This window comes from Euprymna scolopes, chromosome 29, assembly GCF_053919585.1.
Source record: "Euprymna scolopes isolate OS-2025 chromosome 29, ASM5391958v1, whole genome shotgun sequence".
Taxonomy (NCBI): Eukaryota; Metazoa; Mollusca; class Cephalopoda; order Sepiida; family Sepiolidae; genus Euprymna; species Euprymna scolopes.
Window position 1 is genome coordinate 21,789,464 of NC_136510.1, and position 22,694 is coordinate 21,812,157.

Genomic DNA, 22,694 nt, shown 5'->3' on the forward strand with positions numbered 1-22,694 from the left:
CACATTTTTGCGTGGCACAACTTACCCCTGTGTGGCACAACTTACCCCAGAAGTTGGATCAACTTGCCCCATGGTCGGGGCAAGTTGAGCCATTTGATATGCATTTTTGTAAAGCACATGGTCGGTTTAGGTGTATTAGCAGAAAACTGCAACTTGTTTCAAAATGTTCCCAAATAAAAGAACTTTATAATAATACACTCATCTTTTCAAAATAATTAGTCGTTTGGGTTCTGAAGAGCCAAAATGGAAAATTGGCTCAACTTACCCCGACTTCCCCTACTGCCTTCAAAGGACCAACATTCACCGACATTGACATCAGGCTAAATCAAGAAATAAAGAAAAAATAAAATAAACACACAAACACAAGCTGTTTTTCTTATTGCGAATATTTTGATCAATGTAACCTCTATCGTTTGTGTGAATCTTTTCAAACATGCAAATCTTTATGTTCCCAATTTTCTAAAGATGTACTTAAAGGTCATAGATCACGTCTTTATATAATACAATAAAGAAAAATTAAGTTTTCATAAAAATAATTATTTTACCTGAATTACAGTCCTGGGGGAATTGAATTTAGGTTGGTTGGTTGGTTGTTTTTGTTTTAGTGAAAATCAACCCTTTTCCGGTTATTTAATGCCGAATCCAAAGATTTTGAAGAAAAATTTTAATAGAATATATTTGTTGTTTTGAAAAGGTTTCTATTTAACTCATAGTTGGGACCCTAACAGGTACTACCACTCCGAGTCAGAGTGGACCTGGGAGCAATGACAATTAAAGGGTGGCTCCACACTCCCCAAAGCTCGCAAGCTGGGGCCTCACCACTGGATATAGTTTAAGGTCATTGAATTTAGGTCTTTCATCGATAATCTGACGTCATAAATAAAATTTGATTAACAGCAAATCTATCCATAAGATCTGATATATAATTCTTGGAAATGGGATTAAATAGACAACTACTTCGATTTTTAATGCATTAAAGAAAAATTAAGTTTTCATAAAAGAAAATAATTTTACCTGAATAACAGTGTTGGGGTAATTGGATTCATAATAGAGAGGAATACCAAAGATTCTGATGAGGGAAGAATACTTTGTGAAAGTCTACGAACAACGATTAATGATCATACTGCCACCTGAAATAATAAAGAAAAGGATTTTTCAAAAACACATTTAAAAAATCTTCTTTAAATGAATGCAGTGGATTATTATATAATCTGTTAACATTGATGAATGACAGTGCTATAAAAATAATTGTGTATATGTGCTTTATTAGGGGGCAGATGGATTTTAAATTTGTTTAGTCAAGAATTAGTTTATTGGCTATAATTATTGTATTTATGGCATTTTCTTTAGCTATACTTGAATTATTTTATCACACAACTTAATGACCGGTTCATAATTATCTATGGAGATAAAAACAGGGAAAATCAAAAACGCACCTCCAGATTCCAAAGCAAAATCTGCCATTGCAGTTTTATCAGCATTCAACTTCATCAGAGCTTCGTCTATCAAAGATCGTAGAAACTGGAAAATTAAAAATGAACATTGTGAAAGTTGTACGCATAATGAAGTTTCATGTTTTACCGAGGGGGAGGGGTTAGTGTAGTGTATGTTCATTCGTTATATATACTAGTCTAGCAAAACTGTGAGGAAAGGGAGAAATGAAGAAATACAATCTTTCTTTAAAGTTATTTAATTGAATTTTTGGTTTTACATACAATTGCTGGAAATTATTTGTTCTTGTTCAGGTCATTTATTATTTGTAAAATGTTGTATACTAAAAATATATAAAAGAGCATATATGTACTAATTGTCCCTAGCCGGGGTTGCCTGGGAGTCATATTACTTACGTCTTTGGTTTCCTTTACTTTTAATAACAGAGCTTCCTCTATCAAGGATCGTACAAACTGGAAAATAAAAAAATGAACATTTTTTTATCAAGTGAAATTAAATAGGACAAAGTTTGGACATTTTTATTTCTGTATTAATGATAGTGTGTCTTTTATTGTCACATATTATCAGTCACGTTTGGTATCTTTAATCCTGTAGGTTGAGTTTTCAGTGTTTTAGTGAACCCAAAATATTAAACTAATGTATAATGTCCATTGTATACAAATATATATGTGGGTAACAATACACACACACACACACACACACACACACACACACACACACACACACACACACACACACACACACACACACACACACACACATATATATATATATATATATATATATATATATATATGTATATATATATGTATATATATATGTATATATATATGTGTGTGTGTGTATTTGTGTGAATAAATTATATGTATTAAAATATTAAACTAATGTATAATGTCCATTGAATACAAATATATATGCTCTTTCTTCTATAACATAAAATCACACACACACACACACACACACACATACACACACATATATAAATATATATATATATATATAAATATATACTTATATATATATATATATATATATGTGTGTGTGTGAATAAATTATATGTATTTAAAAATTTTTAATCCTTAAATCCTAAATTATCTTAGCGAGAATTTAAATGGTTTTTTGCATTCTTACCATTCCAACATCAAAAATGACCAAAAATGAAACTAAATTGAATTCCGATTAAATTTACCTTTGGCAGACTTGCATGAATGTCTTCTTTGACATCAGAACGAATGTGATTGAATCCAGCAAGAAAATCAGAACGAAGAGAATTTTGAAGAGATTTTTTGATTGTCATTTCATATTTGTTCTCAAAACTTATTGAACTTTGGCTGCAAAAGAAAAATTATTCAAGTTGAAGTTAATCGTTGTAAAAGAAGTGGAATTTCTATTCTTGCAAAATGTTACAATTGATTTAAAAAAAACTATTTGGGAAATCAAGAAACAATTTATTTTCGTTCATCCAATCATTTGTGATGTACTTGCATTAAAAATTTAGTATTTATCTTAGAAGATTTTAAGTTAAAAAAAATGAAAGGTGCTTTTCCAGAATCGCCTTCACATGAAAAACCAAAACAAAAATAAAAATAAATCTGTATGATGTATGTATCCGTGATCGAAAGCAAATATTGTACACCAAAAATTATATAGATCGATCACATAGTTTATTTTTGAATTCAATTCAGTGGCTAAACTACGAGCATTATTTAGAGTTATCTCCCTTATTCCTTCAAACCGGTTTGAAGGAATAAGGGAGATAATTCTAAATAATTCAACCTATTCTGGGAAGTAAATTTTGTGCACGAGTAAAAGAATATAGAAGGTAAATTTCAATTTATTTATGCACAAGTAAAATAAACACATCAGTATTAAACATACTTAATATGCTGAGAGAATATAGAAGGTACATCATAAAAAACTTGAAAAAAAAAATGTGAAAAATCAAACTTACCTGTTTAATGATTTTCCTAAATTGGTATTCAAAGACTGAAAAAAAATTAAAATTATAAATCGGTGAATTTGAGTTTTTACTAAGAAAATAGAAAGAAATTAAAAAATGGAGAAAAAGGGGGAAGATCAAAGCGAGTGTTGGGGGAGGGGGCGAATAAAGAGAATTGGATGTTCTTACCTCAGATTTTCCTGGGTATTGCGACATATTCACTAGACCAGCTGCAAAAGAGAGAAAAAAATAACAAGATGGATAAAAACATATACATAATCCTCTAAGAAATAAAAAATGGAGAAAAAGGGAAAGAACAAATCCAGTGGGGGGGGGGATAAAGAGAATTGGATGTTCTTACCTCAGATTCACCTATAACTTGATATAGTTCACCTATAACTATAAGTAGTTCACCTATAACTGGAGGTAATTCATAAATAATTGGAGGTAATTCACCCATATCGGGAGTTAGTTAACCTATAACTGGAGGTAGTTCACCTATAACTGGAAAAAATCACCTATAACTGGAGGTTATTCACTCATAACTAGAGGTAGTTAACCAATAACTTGAGGTAATTAACCTATAACTAGAGGTAGTTAACCTATAACCTCTTATGCAACATTTTCATTTGCTCCAAGCTCCAATAATGATTCGATAGATGTCAAAACTTGTAATAAAAAAAAGCAATACTTACAAACGATCCACAATCCACTGAGCAGCAGCAAAATAAACATGGGTAGACGACGGGTAAGTCGACCAGAAGTAACACTGTCAACAAGATGAGAGACATGATTAGACATATATATATATATATATATATATATATATATATATATATATATATACTAGCATTCCATTATTTAACATTGATTTATATATATACCAGCAGTCCGCCTAGCATTGTCCGATTACAAAATATGTTTTAATACAATGGTATTTTTTAGACCCAAAATTGACAGAGTAGTTTGTTAAAGATCATTCCACAGTCAAAGTCACTTTTATAATAATTAGCATGACCTGAGGAAATTCCACAGCAGACTTTTTCATATGTAATATATTGATGTTGGCATTCTGTGGGTGTTCAGCATAAATGAAGCCGCCCTGGTATTATTGTAGTTTTGTGTTAAAACTGCAAAAGTATTTATTTAAGCTAGCAAGGACATATATATATATATATATATATATATATATATATATATATATATATATATATATATATATATGTGTGTGTGTGTGTGTGTGTGTGTGTGTGTGTGTGTGTGTGTGTGTGTGTGTGTAACTTGCGTTCTTTCAGCTATAATCGAAACCAAAACTAAAACTTATGTTAAAATTCAAATCGTATTAATATATAGATGAACCTTAACCAAAAATTAGTGAACGTTTTAAGTTTTAAGACACTGTACACTTGTTTCTAGCACACACACACAATAAGTTTTCATGAAAATGCTAAAATTCAAACTGTGTATTATCTGTTTCGAACCAAAGAAAGTTTTTATCTTTAGAGTTTAAAAAGGAAATAAACAAACGGGAAAAAAATGTTACGTCGATTTTTAAACATTTAATTTAACAAAACCTGTTTAGTGTTTATACTTACATTAAAGTTATGTTTGCACAGAAACGTTTTGCACCTGCCTTAAAGCCTTCATTGGATATAGAGGTTGACCTCACATTTCTATAACGTCTGTTTTCTGAAGAAATTGAAAAATATAAACATTTCAGTTCAAAATTAATTTTATCAAAATCAATGAGTTGTTAGCAGGATATTTATGGAAACAAAAGTTGAAAATGTGTAGAAAATCAATTTTATTTGGTGTTTTAATAAATCAAATTAAATATTAAATATTTTTTGTCATTTTATAAAACAACTGCATGTGAAAAAAAGTTTAAATTTTGTTTAAATATTTTTTGGATACATATAAGAATGTTTCGTATTTTTAATTGCCAACAGTTTTTATTCCATGACCCTAAATCTCGAGTATTTTGTTAATGTCTAAATAGAAATGCAATATAAATTGCTTTTTCAGCCACTTACCAATTATGTCAAATCTATCCATTAGATATTCACCAGTTGATTCTAATTTAGCTGCAGCAGACACCATCCTCTGAGCCATGAATATTTCTTTCGATGAGGGGATGCTCCTTACATTTCTATAATTTCTGTTTTCTGAAGAAATTTAAGAATATAAACATTTCAGTTCAAAATTAATTTTGTAAGAATATACATGTTAACTCCTCCCCATTTTGTCCTAAAAAGATTTCAAAGAACATAATGGCGTGTTTGCTTTCTGTCTTGTTTCTAACTCACTGTTCAGTTGGCTTTATTCTTTGTTTATAGAGTCTGAGTTTGGCATGTGGATGTATTTTTAGACACCTTTCGTGACGATAATCTTAGCAATTTTGTTAATTTCTCACTTGGAGCCACTTTTTTTTGCACAAAAAATGTAATTGATTTTTTTTTTAGAATTTGCTTTTGTAGCATGGCTTGTGTCTTTTCATTCACACAATTAGTCAATAAATCTACAGGATTGGAAAACAAGTCAATCTAATACAATCTAATATCGCTTTTGTTAGAAATAAATTCTTGAATAATGTTGTGAAATTCTACGCAAACATAGAAAACAAGCTGATCTTTTTAGAAGTTAATTATCTTGTAAACCAAACTAATTAAAGAATTTAAGTTTTCAAATTAATAATATCACTTTTGGGTAAGCATTAAAAATTGTATTTTGAGTTAAAATCTATTTAGCATTTCGCATGTAACTTGAGAAAAACATGCTTGAAATGTGTCACCATTATGGTGACTTGAATTAAATTCACTCGCCATTTTATTTTGATTTTTCCATTAACGCTTATCTTCTAATAAACTACCATTTTTTTCTTTTAATTCTATTTTCATTTAATCAACACAAATAACTGAATTTTTTTTATTATTATAATTAGTAATTGTAACAGCAGAAGCAGTACTAATAGTTGTAATAGTTGTAATAGTGTTTATGACATTTATTATATTTAAGAAAAACTTATTAAAAAAAAACTATTGTTTTCATATAATGTTTTTTATTTGTTACTTGTTAACAGGAATCAACTCTTTGCAGAGATTTACCTGAATAAACAATCCTTTGTGTTCGAGGTCTTAACCAATAGGAATGAGGCATGTTGGCTCTTGATCCCTAAAAACTGAAAAAATAAGGAGAAAGAAACGACATTATTAAAGAAAAGCAATTACCGATTCCGATTCTGTATGAATCTCTAAATATTTAACTATAGAGTTGCTATTTATCCTGATTACCATAAAAACACGTGTTAAATGTGCAGATATTTTCTCAGACATTATTAATAAAGAAAATCAAAATCTATATATACAACATTGATTCTATATCGCTCTAAAATTGATATTAAAAACCCACTGTTTCTATTCCAAAAATTATTATAACAAACTTCTTAATATACTCAGTCATCTATTTTTCAAGGTATGCAAACTTTATTTTCGACCTGAACACAAGAACTTTATTTTCGACCTGAACACAAGAATTTTATTTTCGACCTGAACACAAGAGAAAAACATCAGCAAGAAAAAACAGGTACCAATGTTACAGTCAGACAACAGAAACCATTTCTTCAGAATGCTGATATCATAGAATTCTGTCCTTCATATTTATCTTCATCAACAATATTTAGAGCAGTGTTTTTAATTGGAGGGGGGGGTACAATGTTTTCGGTTGTAGTGATGAGGGAAATTGGCAACAATAATAAAAAATAGGATCAAAGGCCACAAAAAATACAGTTTGCATCACTTAATGTTACTAAAAGGTAGTGATGGGATATTCCAATATCTTTTTTCTGATTCCGTTACGATTCTGATACAATTACCGATTCCGATTCTGTATGAATCTCTAAATATTTAACTATAGAGTTGCTATTTATCCTGATTACCATTTTTACTTTTTATATTTTTTTTATTTGAAAATATAAAATGTTTTTATTTCAATAAAAATCATTGCCGATTCCGATTCAAAGTCCCAACGCTACTAAAAGGTTGTGTTGGATTTTCCCTGTGCTAGCGTTTGTACTAAATGCTATTGTGTTAATATTAGTTATTATTGTTAATATGGATTCATATGTTGAGTCAGAAATTTTTGGAAGGGGGGAGGGGAATATCTTTCTGACACATGATGAATGGCGTCATGGGCTACAAACTCCAAGAAAATTCAACTGGACAATTCTACCCTTAAAACTATGTTCTAAACTAAACCGTATCCAATTACCATGCAGCATTTGGTGTCGGTGGTAAAAACATGCAATTGTGCAGGTTAACAAATCGCTGCAACCAATGAGGAGGACTTCATGCATATCAGACGATTGTGAAGCCCAACTTTGGTGAGTTTTATGTAGAAACAAACAAATAATGTATAAAAATATCAACTTTCGATAGGATCTTCATGTCAACATCTTTAGTTTTTTTACTAATTTTTTACTAATTTTTTTCACATTTTAGATTTTTTTAAGTTGAAAATATAAAATGTTTTTATTTCAATAAACAAGCAATAGTAAAATCTAAAAATAAAACAAATAATATCTGTAAGTCACGTAAATACGAGAAATACGCATAAGAATTTTAGTGAATTATTTATTTCAATAAATTTTGAACTTTATTTTAATTCATTACATTTTTTTATTATTAAATATTTAAAAGAAATTATTAAGTGACTTTTTTTTTGTTATAAATCATTATTAATCATATTTACACATACAATATTTTATCCGATAATTGAATGCTTGTGAAAGATAATTAAATATAAAAATGCATTTTAAATAAAATTACTATTATGTAATTACGTGTCATGTCGAAATTAGTAAAAATTCCCCCCCCCCCCAAAAAAAAACTTTGTTATTCCACATCCACTATTTTCTAATTTGAAATAGTGATAGCTAACTTAAAACAAGGGAGATAAGTCAGTTTGTCATTTCGATTTGGTAACAATAGAAAAAAACCCATAAAACTGCATTACAACAATACCTTGAGATACGAATTTGGTCACTAAAATAACTGATATATAATAATAAATGTTAATAAAAACAATAACAGGGGGCAGAAATTTAAGTAAAATTAAATCTCTTTGCCCCAAACAAAATAATAATAATAAAAAAAGAATGAAACAAAACAACACCTCCTTCTGATTTAAAATGCACCCCATTTATTTAAAAAAAAAACAAAAAAAAAAAACAAAAAGGTGAATAAACAAAGGTCCGATCCGTGAAAGTTCTTTCGAAGTCATTATGATTAAAATGTTAGATGAAAGTCCTTCGTGGAATCAAGGAGTTTAGAACGTTAAAACCCCGTGTGAAAATAATGAGATTATTTTAAAGTTTGTGTTTTATCTGGCGAAGTTTGCCTTAATTAAAAGTCCCATGAGGAAGGTAATTTGCGAGGAAATTAATGCGTTGCTATTAATTAGAAAATGTGCGCAATGGATGCGTGTGTGAATAAGTGATTTTTTAGTGTCCGCGTGGCGTGTGTAATCATGGTGTTGACGGCTTTGGCAGAGACGATGTTGTGAAGACGAGAGGTATGTTCTCATGTGTCGTCGAAGAAGGAAGAAGACTGAAGTGACTGAATGAACGAACGAATTGAATTAATTGAATTCACTTAATTAACCCTAGAAGACTGTTTGATGCGTTTTTATACATTCTAGACCGGCTCCAAAAACAAGATTGCTACTGCCGATATTTTGTTTTTTTGGAAAAGCGTTAAAAATACAATCTTCTGAATTTTCTCATTAGTCGCTTGTGTCACGTGATACTGTCGCCAACTACGTCCGCCAGAAATATGTTAATTTTACTTTTGCATTCATTTAAAGAGATCTTTTCATAAACGGAAGAAATAATTCTTAGTTTTGAACTTGATTAGACTCTAAGAGATTCTACCATTATACACAGATCACATTTTAGATTTATAGTGTTGTAGCAGCAAACAAAATGAAGAATTATTTTCTTCTGTGAATTGATGCCTCTATGTCGATTCACTCAACCACAACTGATCAATCGGTTGGCAGAGTGGATGAATCCTACCTGTCCCCTAGGAACTATTTCTAGATCCTTGGAGAAACACAGACAACTCGTCAGAGGGAACTCAACTGCTAAGCAAGACATATCTCTCTCTCTCTCTCTTTCTCCCCCCCTCTCTCTCTCTCTCTCTCTCTCCTGTATCTGCTCAGTGGACACAATAGCTGATCAACTCAAGAGAAGGAGTAGATAGATAGATAGATAGAGAGAGAGAGAGAGAGAGAGAGAGAGAGAGAGAGAGAGAGAGAGAGAGGGGAGGGGGAACTTTATAAGAAAGATGCAATCCTCTACACCAGGTTCGACCTAAAATGGAGCACTGTTACTACATCTGGCCAGAAGCTTCTCAACGTGCCCTATCCAGCCTTGGTAGAGTTCAAAACTATCTTTAAAACCTAGTAGGTGATGCCATTTTCTTTCCCCTGCAGCCTCTTTCACACAGAAGACATGTTGCAAGCATGTCTCTGCCCTTCTATTATTTTCATGGTAAGTGCTCGTCTGAACTCCAATCTATGGCCCCCTTTTGCCAAACTTTCACAAAAAACACCCAACTAGCTACAACCTTTATATACGATATTCCTTATATAGTGTTATAGCAGCAAAAACCCTCAAGAAGTATTTTCTTCTGCGAATTTATACTAAGCGATTCAGCTACAACTGATCAATCTCTCTTCTTCCTGTCCCCTAGACGCAATAGCTTATCAACTCAAGAGGAAAAGTATATAGAAATAGAGTGAGAGAGAAGTTTATAAGAACTCTCCCATTTTGTTTTTATGGTTGGGCAACGCCCGATAATCATGTTTGTGTCAAATGAAATACACTTTAAATATAAGAAAAAAAAATCCTTACCTGTAGATCCTTAATTACTCTTTCTGTATGATGACAGGATGTGACACAAGGCCGTCTAAAAGATATTCAGCTTCTCAAAAAGGGATACTTATTGATCTATATCTATCAGTATGTCACTAAAACTTTGTTTGGCGTTGCTGACTTGTTATCATGCAAAATAAAGAATGAGTGGCAATTGTTAAAAGATTTTACTTTATATAAAGGCTGGTAGTTGCCAAATTCTTTTATGACGTCACAGAAAGATGATGTTTTCTATTGACATCAAGGGTAAGAGAAAACTCTTTTATGACGTCACAAAACGATATTGTAATCGACTAAAACAACTGATACATAACCCATGACACAAAGGTCAAATGTCGTGGCTTTGAATGATTATATACATGACTTCTTATCCCTCTTTCTTATCTTCTCCCTACTCCTTTGTCATCTGGTCCCTTACTCTCTCTGGACACCCACACATGTCTGCGTAAGGGAAATAACTCTGGAAAAAAAAATTAGTTACTTTCCTTTACATGATAACATTAAAAGATGTGTATGTCTTGATAAAATTAAATGATAGAAATGGATATTTGACCACCAAATAATGAATTGTTTGTTTTTTTTGTTTTTTTAATTTTAGATATTATAAATCTGGGGTTATGCCGAGTTAAAATTTAAAAAAAAACTTTGTAGGTATTTGTTATGTATTTTTAAAGATCTTAGTTTTCAAACACACATTTGCCATTTAGATAATAGTTAAGGGAAGAATTTATCAGGCATGTTTATATATATATAAATTTAAATGAGATTAGAACAATAGTCTAAAGAGCTGAGTGTATTTTAATGTAACAGTGAAATTACTAGTTTAATTAAAATACAGGAAATAGAAAGTGCTCGTTGTAATTTAGATATATAATAAGCTCGATAGTTAAATGTCCTAGAGCTAATTCAATATTAAGTAATGTGATTGATAATTTAAAATTTTAAAATCAAATCATAATTAAATTAAAAATCCGTTTCATAAGAAGGAACAATAACAAAATCAATTATCTGTACGATCGTTTAATGCTAGGTTTATTTATGGTGTCTTTTAAATTCAATAAAAACCCTTCAAAATTTGCTGACGAGGAGATCTTGCTTATTAAAAAACTATATGTAATTATTGTACATAACTTGATGTATACCACAATAAAAAGCATTGTTTTCCGAAACGATCGTACAGATAATTGATTTTGTTGTTGTTCCTTCTTATGAAACGGATTTTTAATTTAATTTTTAAATTTTAAATTATCAATCACATTACTTAATATATATATATATATATATATATATATATATATATATATATATATATATATATATATATATATATAGCATTTTTGTAAGCATAAAAACGATGTTGCTTTTTGCATTTAATATTTTTATTGTTATTATTTTTTCAAGGGGACTTCCTCCGCTCTTGGTCACAAAAATTATCGAAAAATATATATACTTAATAATGTCAGCCCCTCTAAGAACTCGGTTCTTATTGTTGAGCATTCTAGATCGCTTTGAACGGTTATTTGACAAATTAAAAAATAAATGTCCAAATTTCAATGATATTTCTAATGGAGTCAGAGATGACTTTGTGGCTTGGTTCCAATCTCCTGACTGGCATTAATCGTGTCACCATGCACAGATGATTCCCAAAAGTTGGAGCACTAGTGTCAGTTGGCATTTTAAAATTATTCTAGTAATAAAAATAATATATATATATATATATATATATATAGTCTTTGAAGTTTTTAACATTTGAAACTATACAAAAAATTATTTTTTATCATTCGTTAAAAAAAAAAAAATAAATAATCTAGTCAGTAAGTCATTTAATCACCTGCAATCACTGCATCAACTCTCTCAAATTTACTATAATACCAATTTTTTTTATTTTTCAAGGGATCATCAGTTGTTTACCATGAAACACTGTTTCGGGATTACAAAACATATATATATATATATATATATATATATATATATATATATATACATATATATATATATATATATATATATATATATATATATATAGTAGAAATGGTAATTAATAAAAACTGAAGAAAGTGCTCAATACTGTTGTAGAGCAAATATGTGTTTTATTTTTTATTACCGTATTTTTCTTCCGGATTTCTGTAAAAGTCTGAGGAAGCTACAGACGTCCAAAAAACGGCCGGGTAGTTGAAACAATAATGTAACTTAACAGAAAGATACGATAATAAAAAATAAAACGTATATATATATATATATATATATATATATATATATATATATATATATATATATATATATATATATATTTTAGAGGAGATTAGAACAATAGTCTAAAGAGCAGAGTGTATTTTAATGTAATAGTGAAATTACTAGTTTAATTAAAATACAGGGAAAGAAAAATTGCTCGTTGTAATTTAGATATATAATAAGCTCGATAGGTAAATATCCTAGAGCTAATTTAATATTTAGTAATGTGATTGATAATTTAAAAATCAAATTATAATTAAATTAAAAATCCGTTTCATAAGAAGGAACAACAACAAAATCAATTATTTGTACGATCGTTTCGGAAAACAGTGTTTTTATTGTGGTAGACATCAAGTTACGGACAATAATTATTACATATAATGTTTTTAACAAACAAGGTTTCCTCATCAGCAAATATTGGGAAGGATTTTTATTATATGTAAAAGTCACCATAAATAAACCTAGCATTAAAGTAAGGCAGATGTATCTGGAAAAACTTAAAATAAAGGTATGGATATAACTTGATAAGAAAATTAATATGGGTTAAAGATAGAAATAAAATAGAGTAAAATTATAAATATAAATTTGGTTTAAGTACAATATTATATACACACACATACACAAATACATATATGCATATATATGAAAAAATAGACACATATGTTTTTATTTTTTTATTACCGTTTTATCTGTTTGGTTACATATGTTTCGGATGTTGGACCGTGTTTACGAGCTAACAGCCTCGTCAGACCTTACAAAAATGGTTGGTTAGCATTAGGAAGAATTGTTTTTAGAAGGAATACGAGAAAAAAAGAGATAATGGAGGGGGGCGGTAATGACAATATTTCAGTTTTGAAGGTTAAAATATATTAGGTTGTATTGTGTGTGAGGGGGTAGCAGACTCAGGTAGGCTTGGGTGGAGATATATGGGCTAATGAGAGGAGGGGGAAGTAGGGGTTTCAATTTTGGGGTTTAAAATTTTTTTTTCCTTGTTCGATAAGATGGGAGGGAAAGAGAGAGAGGGAGAGAGATAGATGGGAGGAAAGGGAGAGAGAGAGAGAGAGAGAGAGAGATGCAAAGGGTTAGTGTGGCTGTCATGTTTGGCAGTTACAATGTTTCATTTACGGCTTTTCTTGTCGTTGTTCATTCATAGTGGGTTGTTTTTAAGTAGTTAAGAATTAATACAGACGCTGACGCACGCATAAAAACGCACAATACATATACATACATATTACACACTAATATGTAGACATATAGGCACACACATAAAAACAATGCCTATGCAGACGTACATGGATCTACATGCAGACATATACACACATACACGCAACTCTCGTACACATACATATACTCGCACACACACATATATATATATATATATATATATATATACAGATATAAATACATGCTCACACATATATAAATACATACATACATACATACATACATACATACACCCATCCATATACATAATCGTGGATATATAGATGCCCAGTACGAAGTAGATGCACACATACACATACACAGACATATACATACAAGTACATACACAGACATGGGCTCATGCACACGTATACACAATTACATAAAATACATATTTATGAATTACAAGTATACAGACCTATACATATACATATACATATACACAAATATATAGATCCATACATACATATATATATACATACGCATACCGGCATGTATACATCTATACCGAGTAAATAAAGTAAACTTAGGATAAATAAATAAATAAATAAATAAATAATAATAAATAAATAAATAAATAAGTGAGTACATGGTTTAATTTAGTTCCTATTTACAATGTCTCCCCACGGGACAGAGTTAGACACCAGGGTCGTTTTTTAATGTGGAGAAAAGGAACAAAAATAAAAATTGTCTCAGTCGTGAAGGATTTCTCCTCCACTGACAGAGAACAAGAAATTGAAGTGCAGCACTGCAGCATCCGAAGAGCAGATCCTACACTTTGATCTTGACCCGAAACTGCGGGGGTTATATAATATATTATATAATATATTATATATTATATATAAGCATATACAATTATACAAGTATACACATTCATAAAGATATAAGCATACATACACATACAGACATATATACATATATACAGAGATGCGTATATTTATGCTGAGTAAGTAAAGCAAAGTTAGGGTACATAAATGAATGAATAGATAAAGGATAAATAGGTAGGCGGGTGTAGATAATGCAAGGCTAAGTGGACATGTTGAAGTTATGTTCGAAATGCATATTGATTTAATTTTTAGGGGTCTGTATTGATTTGCTTGGTTTATTCATGGATGGGGATTATTTTATAGTTTCTAGGGGGGAAGAGAGGGGGTTAAATGGGGTATACAGGTTTAAAAGTTAACTATTAGGTTCATGTACATAATCTGTTGCTTTGGGCAGTGGCTATGCCTAACTTCATTTTCAGTGTGAAGTGTATTTTGGATATAGGCCTACGCACGCATACAGACACATATCTCTATATATAAAAGGGAAAATGTATGTATGTATGTGTGTTCGCTTTTTCTGTGTGTCCACAAAAGGCTTCTTTCAGAGAAGCGGTCGCTCGCTTAACAACTTTTTAAACATTTTATATCACATATAAATCGTAATATCTCACAGTTAGCAACGAAGCTCGCCTGTCTATTTAATTTGCTCGATTTCGGGAAGATAAATATTCAATATTTGTCGCTCGCCGCATATGGGTTAGTCTTTTTCCTATAACATCTTGGGGGTGGGGAAAAAAGCGTTCAGCAGTAAATGAATACTATCCCGCAGTCAAACTTGACCTCATTAACTCATTAAAACGGGCACCTGCTAAATCCAACTAGTTAAATAAATTCAAACGTGTCTCCGTTAGCACCTCGCGGTGGGGCAATCGTTAACATCGCACTTTTTTTTTTTTTTTCACACTTTAATTTACAACTTTGCCTCAAGGGTTCGGGTTCGATCCTCATACTTACTTTTTTTTACCCCCCCCCCCCAAACACCCGGGCAACGACGGGTACCTCTCGCTAGTATGTATATAAATCCAGGCACAGCCACATCCGTACATATACGCCCACTCATGCGCAAATACATAGATACGGATTCCATGAACAAAGCTTCGTTGCACTGCACGCCTGTGGAACTCTGTTCCGGTTGCCTGCTTCCCACCGGACTACAAATGGATGTCTTCAAGTCCAATGTTAACAAATTCCTAATGAACCGCCCCCTTAAGCCTTGATAAGTGGTGATCACAGTGTAAAAAAAAAAATGCACATATATATATAGTCACTAGGACAGCAGATGCACGTCTACAGATACATATGTACGCAGACATAGACATACAACCATAGCAAATATTATTAAATATACGGAGACACTTTGCTTTGTGATTCTTTTTTTATGATTATTTTTTCGATTTTCCGTATAATCTTTTTTTGTATCAAAATCAAAAAAATATTAATAAAAGTTCCATAGATGTTGCTGTCACGAGCGCTTTCGATTCGTCCACGAATCATCATCAGGTGTTGAAGTAAAAGTCAGAATGAGCAAAAATGGGAATTAAAAGTGAAAACTAAAATATACAGTAAACATCGATAAGTTAAAATATATAAAGTCGATAAATAGTCGATTAAAAATATAGGTCGATTAAAAATTCGAGTATTAAAAACAGCAAGTTCGTGGACACCGTTAACGAAGTCCGTCCAATATGAACTATGCAAGACATTTTAGAATGTTACTGCTTTTCTCGAATGCGATGTCATTTATAGTGGGTTGAAGGGTTCTAATATATGATGTTTCAAGAATTTTTAATTTTTAATATTATTTTCATGTTGTATAATTTTAATGTTGTCAACGAGGACCTTTCTAAGATTGAAGGGGGGGGTCAGTTATGTTCTTTTATCAAATGTTTATATATAGAACTAGTATTATTTAGATGCATGGTTATGCGCCGGGACAATGTTGTCGTTGTATGCTCAATGTAAGTATTATTTTCGGAGTTACATTATAAAAATTTAATACCTTACTTTGTAAAATGTATAAAAGTGCACTTTGAAGATAAATAAATTTCAAATTGAATCTTGTATCTTTATTTTTAAAGCCTATAATAAAAACATTTTGTTTAACAATTTTCATGCCTTGGATGAAATGCTTTTCTAACTTGTATCGTATCTTTTTAAATTATATTTTATTTAATTTATTAATTTGGACTTAAAAAAATTAATGTGGTTTTGCATGCATTTATAAAACCTCTCCTACTCTCTATTTCAGTTTGTGTTTCTCCTCACACCCACAACTCATTTTTGCAACCCCCTCTTTATATTATTACAGGTCTGAATATTCTCTCTGTTTCAGTTTGTATTTCTCCTCACACCACAACTCTTTTTTGCAACTCCCTCTTTGTTATACATGTCTGAATAATGAGAAAATCTGAATTTTTAGATTAAATTTTTTAAAACTTCTTTCAGAATAGAAAATCTTTACAATTTAATAAGGAACATATTTTATATAGGTTTCATTAGAAATATTTAGTAGATAACGAGAAAAATAGAGATAAAAATTTCAAAAGGAGTGTATAACTGGTTACGCTCAATAGTAGTCCTTACTAGCGAAAGCCTTTGTTATTGTTAATCTATTATTATCATTATTATTCAAAGCATTTTGTGTCCTGCTCTTTCGCGCGAGGACTAATATTGCACTGTATAATAACCATCTCTTCGCAGAATATTAAGAATCCATTTGTGAATACTTGCCATGCTATTGGTTGGCCGATCCTGTACATATTCTCAGCCAATTTTTTCTCTTATCTTTACATGTTCAATTGTTTTCCTCTCTCTCTCTCTCTCTCTCTCTCTCTCTATCTATCTATCTATCTATCTATCTATCTATCTCTCTTATATATATATATATATATATATATATATATATATATATATATATTAATTATTCCTGCTCTTTTAGGTTTTTCATGTCAGTATCTTTATCAATTTCTATGTTTTCTGTTTGGATCTTCTTCCTGACTGTGAAGAATGTGAAGAATCATTTATCACATTTATTCAGGTCAAACTTTGTTGAATTGTTCCCCCTCTCTCTCTCTCTCTCTCTCTCTCTCTCTCTCTCTCCATATATATATATATATATATATATATATATATATATATATATATATATATATATATATATATATTGTTCCTGCTCTTTTAGGTTTTTGATGTCAGTATCTTTATTAATCTCTATGTTTTCTGTTTGGATCTTCTTCCCGGCTCTGAAGAATCATTTATCACATTTATTAAGGTCAAACTTGTACGATCTGCAACGGTCCACTTAAGTCAGTATCTGAGCTGGCATACAGCTTGAGGTCATCTACAAAGAGCAAGTGGTTGATTCTTTTGTTTTAGTCTTATTGGTGGACCTGGCTCAAGTTGTAGGCACCCAATCTTTTATTCAGTCGTTTACTTAGCGGATTTATCGTCAGTGGAAATGGTTTCAAATTTCTAGCTGCCCTCCTAACCTAAGGGAGCTATGGAGACCGAAACTTCTTTAAAACTTAAAAGTTTGTTGAGATTTACATTATGTATAAAATTCTTTGGGGGGAAAATAACGCAAGTGGCCACGAATCTATATTTTACTAAATATGTGCTGCCTACCTTTTAGTAATTCGTGAGGGAGAGAACTCCCTTAAAATTCAAAGATGAACATCTGATTTTAATGCAATTTAAACCATATATACAAGGGTCGTTGTAAAAGTAAGGCCTCTTATTTTTTAACTCATAAATCAAAACGTTTGAAGAACTATGAAAATCAGAATTGCACCATTAAAATGAGCTTTTTTTTTGTTCTTATTTTTCTACATTATCATCAGCATTCTCAATGCACTTTTGTTAGCTTTTTTAATGTCTCGATGATAAAAGTTCTGAACATACTTTGTCACTAAAATAACTATTGTCTGAAATCGACGAACTCATCTCCTAACTGTTGACATCAACTGCATCGACTTCATAAAAGTTCAACAGGCGCTGTTGAATATTGATCAGTTCAACTTTTAGATTTGGAATTCCCTTCCTGTTTCCTGCTTCCCTTACTGTAATAACCTGCAGAAGTTTAAATATAAGTTAGTCGGGGTTATGTACGAGGCTTAGTTTTCACTCCCCTGAATCATCTCTTCGTGACTTACAGATTTTTGTTTTTAATTGAACTTTTTAAAACTAAAATGACATTAAAGATTCCCGAGTTACGTCATATAGGTATACGGCATAATGATGTTGATACACCGGTTCTCGTCAGATCACCGAAGTTAAGCAACATTGAGCCTGGTCATGACTAAAATGGGTGACCAATTTGGGAAGTCCATGTGCTGTATGTAAGAGGACGTCGACACCTCCCTGCAAAAAGTTGCAAAAATCTAATGTCGTCATCTCCCCTAACGGGGATATACATGCGACTGGGGACCGCTTGTGAATTTCATACTCTCAGAGGAATCCGGTAAAACCCGAATGGGGTTAGTGCTGACACACACACATGCACACACGCACGCATATGTAGAGTTAATAAAATAATCAAATCATAAAATTAAAATATATTTACATATGGTACCCCCTCGCCAAACTTTCACAAGAAACACTCGTCTAGTTGAAAATACTATCAATAATTCCCCCCACTCTTTATCTGTGCCTAAACCTAAACGTAGATTCCATGAACAAAGCTTCTTTCTTAGAACTGAACGCCTATGGAATTGTCTTCCGTTTTCCTGCTTTCCAGCTGACTACAATATGGTTGTCTTCAAGTCTAACGTAAACAAATTTTTGATGAGCCGTTCTATATAAGTTAACAAATTTACGGAACTTCCATTACTAACAATTACTATATTGTCTTGGCCTTGATAAGTGGTGATGCCTGTGTAAAAAAAAAAAAACGAAAAAAAAAAAACGAAAAAAAAAAAAACGAAAAAAAAAAAACGAAAAAAAAAACGAAAAAAAAAACGAAAAAAAAAAAAACTACCCATGGAATTTACTCGTCATCTTGGTTATATATAAATAACGTTGTTAGTACTTGCCTACCTATTTGTGATGGGACGATTCCAGTATTTTCCTGATTCCGATACAATTACCGATTCCGATTCTGATTCTTTATAAATCCTTAAATATTTAACACATCAAATTGTTACTTTTTCCTAATTAACGTAAAAACAAATATTAAATGTGAACTGAAAGATTTTGTTTTGAACAAATCAAATAAACAAAAACGATAATTAAAGGAATCGTTTATGGCATCGGAAAATAGGTACAAGATTTTTCCGATTACCGATTCAGATTCTTCGTCCCAATACTACTACCTATGCTTACATGTATAATATACATAATTAACAGGAAGACTCGACGTTGCCCGGGATTGAATGATGATCAACGAATGTTTCACACTCCCATATTTTTATTGAAATCGATAAAGTCGCCCTTTTTCCAATCAAATCAATTCATTGCCTGCTCTAGTTGGAGCCCTATCGCGATGCATCGGGAGGAAGCTTCACATGTTTCCCCACAGTGACTTAATCCACAATACAGTGTAGTCTACATTGCACTGTAGAGAACATACTGTTGATTTCATAAAATTATTTTTTTATATTTAATGGCTTGAATTAATGTCTAAAATGCAAAAGTCAAGTATCATTGTTTGGAGTCTGTTATTTATTCTATTTAAAATAATTGTGGATGAACAGAAACATTCATTTCGAACGCGTCCCTGTCATATTAAAGAACCTACTGTCGATTCTATATGTCCAGCGTTTTGACTTGTGTGGTAATAAAATTTTTCAAATGCACTTGCGATTTTAGGCTGTGTAAGATGTTAACTTTAGCCCAAATCGCCTGGTCCTTCTTTCATCGGATTATTTCGATTATCGATTATCGATTATTGATACGTATCGAAGACATTCTGCTAAAAAAAACATCTATATAAGATCACTGTCAGGAAACATAAAGTACCGTCGTGTAAAATTTCATAAAAATCACTGCCAGGAAACAAAGTACCGTCGTGTAAAAGTTCATAAAAATCGGCCCAGCCGTTTCCGAGTCCATGTCAGAAATTACACAACTTGAATCGTGTAACTTCATTGGTTCATTGGTTTAACACATTGTTTTTAATTACAGCCTTTCTCATTCGTTGATTTTAATTTTAATCTGCGTGTGTGGGCATGTTTCAATTGAAACAGTCCGATAAAAACTTTCATGCGAGATCAACTCATATTAATTTTCTTATTAATTTAAGGGCCCTTTTGGCACCTAATATTGTCTCGGTACATTTGAGACAATTTAAACTCATAAGTTAGGTGTTCTTTCTAGATGTACTATCGTCTTTCTAATCTGCAAAGAATGCTGAGTTCAGTTTTTACCATTTCGTCGGAATTGTCCGCCTTTTTCGCTTCAAGCCTTGTTTTAAAGGACCCAGAAGCCAAGGACTAATGATAATCTCCACAGAAGATTTTTCCCCACTACTTCTCCACGAAGTATTAACCTACCAGGCTCAGCAGAAGCAGCAAAATTACGCAACATAATTTTGTAACGAAAAGATAAAGCGATTTGTTTTTAATCCACCAGGTAAGTGCACTTTTCAATGCTGTGTTAATTTCGGATCTGCAAAAGTTCTAAGCTATGTGAGAAGAAATCTGTCACATCGATAGGGAACGAAGTCACACACACACACACACACACACACACACACACACACACACACACACACACACACGCACACACACACACGCACACACAGACACACACAAACATATACAGACAGACACAAATATATCGAATGATAAGGTGGATTGAAACAAGGCGTATAATTGCAAACTTGTCATATCTGTCAACATTCCGAAGAATTTAGAAATAGCAGATAGTGCATATCTTTACTATTATAAAAAAGGAACTTTGTGTGGGGGACAAAAATGGATGGTCACATTCAATGTTGCCAAGACTAAACTTGTTTCCTTCAATAATTACAAGAAACCTTCTCTACCACCAATAGCAATGGCCAAAGACTCCTTATCTGAAAGTACATCTTTTAAACTCCTCGGCCTAACGTTCACAGGAAACATGAGTTGAAAAAATTGCATTGAGAGCATTGCCAGGACCGCTGCGAAAAAGGTAGGTTCTCTCTACCGTGCTAGAAAGCTACTAACGCCTGAAAGTATCATGTACCTCTATAAGGCCACCATTCGCCCATGTATGGAGTATTGTTGTCATATTTGGGCCGGTGCATCTGCTACTAGTCTCTCACTCCTAGAAAAGGTTCAAAAGAGAGTCGCTAACCTGATAGGTCCTGAACTGTCATCTAAGCTTCAACCTCTGTCTCATCGACTAAATGTAGCAGCTCTCCACCTGTTCTACAAGTACTTTAATGATGAATGCTCTTACAAACTGCAAGCACTTGTACCCCCTCGACGTAAATACCCCGGACAAACCCGACAAGCAGCAAAATCCCACCCCTTCACAGTTGAGATCCCTAGATGTAAGAGAGCCTTCTACTCCAGTAGTTTCTTTCCCAGAACCACTAGACTTTGGAATTCCCTGCCGGATTCCTGCTTCCCCAACTGTACTGACATGCAGAAGTTCAAGTGTAACGTGAACCTACATCTTGCTGCCCAACTCCCCACATAGTACCCCTGTAGCTTATGTCCCTGATAGTAGCCCCCTACTTGCCTTGTTTGGGGTGAAAATGTAATAATAAAACACACACACACACACACAAATACACACAGAGACACACACGGATACACACACATATACATACAAAGATACGCACACAAACACACAGACAAACACACAAAAACACACTGACACACACAGAGACATACACACAAAGTTCCTTTTTATAATAGTAGAGATATGCACTATCTGTTATTTCTAAATTCTTCGGAATGTTGACGGATATGACAAGTTTACAATCATACACCTTGTTCCAGTCCACCTTATCAATTGACTAATACACACTGACCAAGATACAAACATTGCATTTTACTACATGTTTTTATTTAAATTTATTTAAAAAAACAAAAATCAATTTCAACTTGTTAGACATTTGAGAGCCACCGTTTTTTTTTTTTTTTTTTTTTTGGTCTCACTAATCTCAGTGTTGGAAAGTATT

The 22,694-nt window shown here is 31.9% G+C and overlaps 2 long non-coding RNA genes across 2 annotated transcripts; both read right to left on the bottom strand.

Moving 5' to 3' along the window:
* Positions 1–3,399: 3,399 nt before the first annotated feature.
* Positions 3,400–5,446, bottom strand: LOC145252861 (uncharacterized). The gene is made up of 5 exons (XR_013863691.1): positions 5,425–5,446; positions 4,987–5,080; positions 4,087–4,160; positions 3,581–3,621; positions 3,400–3,438 (listed from the first exon to the last, which is right to left on the bottom strand). It is a non-coding gene; the product is annotated as an uncharacterized LOC145252861 (long non-coding RNA).
* An 8-nt stretch (positions 5,447–5,454) lies between these two features.
* On the bottom strand, positions 5,455–10,443 carry LOC145252386 (uncharacterized). Its single transcript, XR_013863587.1, has 3 exons — positions 10,302–10,443; positions 6,496–6,569; positions 5,455–5,556 (listed from the first exon to the last, which is right to left on the bottom strand). It is a non-coding gene; the product is annotated as an uncharacterized LOC145252386 (long non-coding RNA).
* Between the last annotated feature and the right edge of the window lie 12,251 nt (positions 10,444–22,694).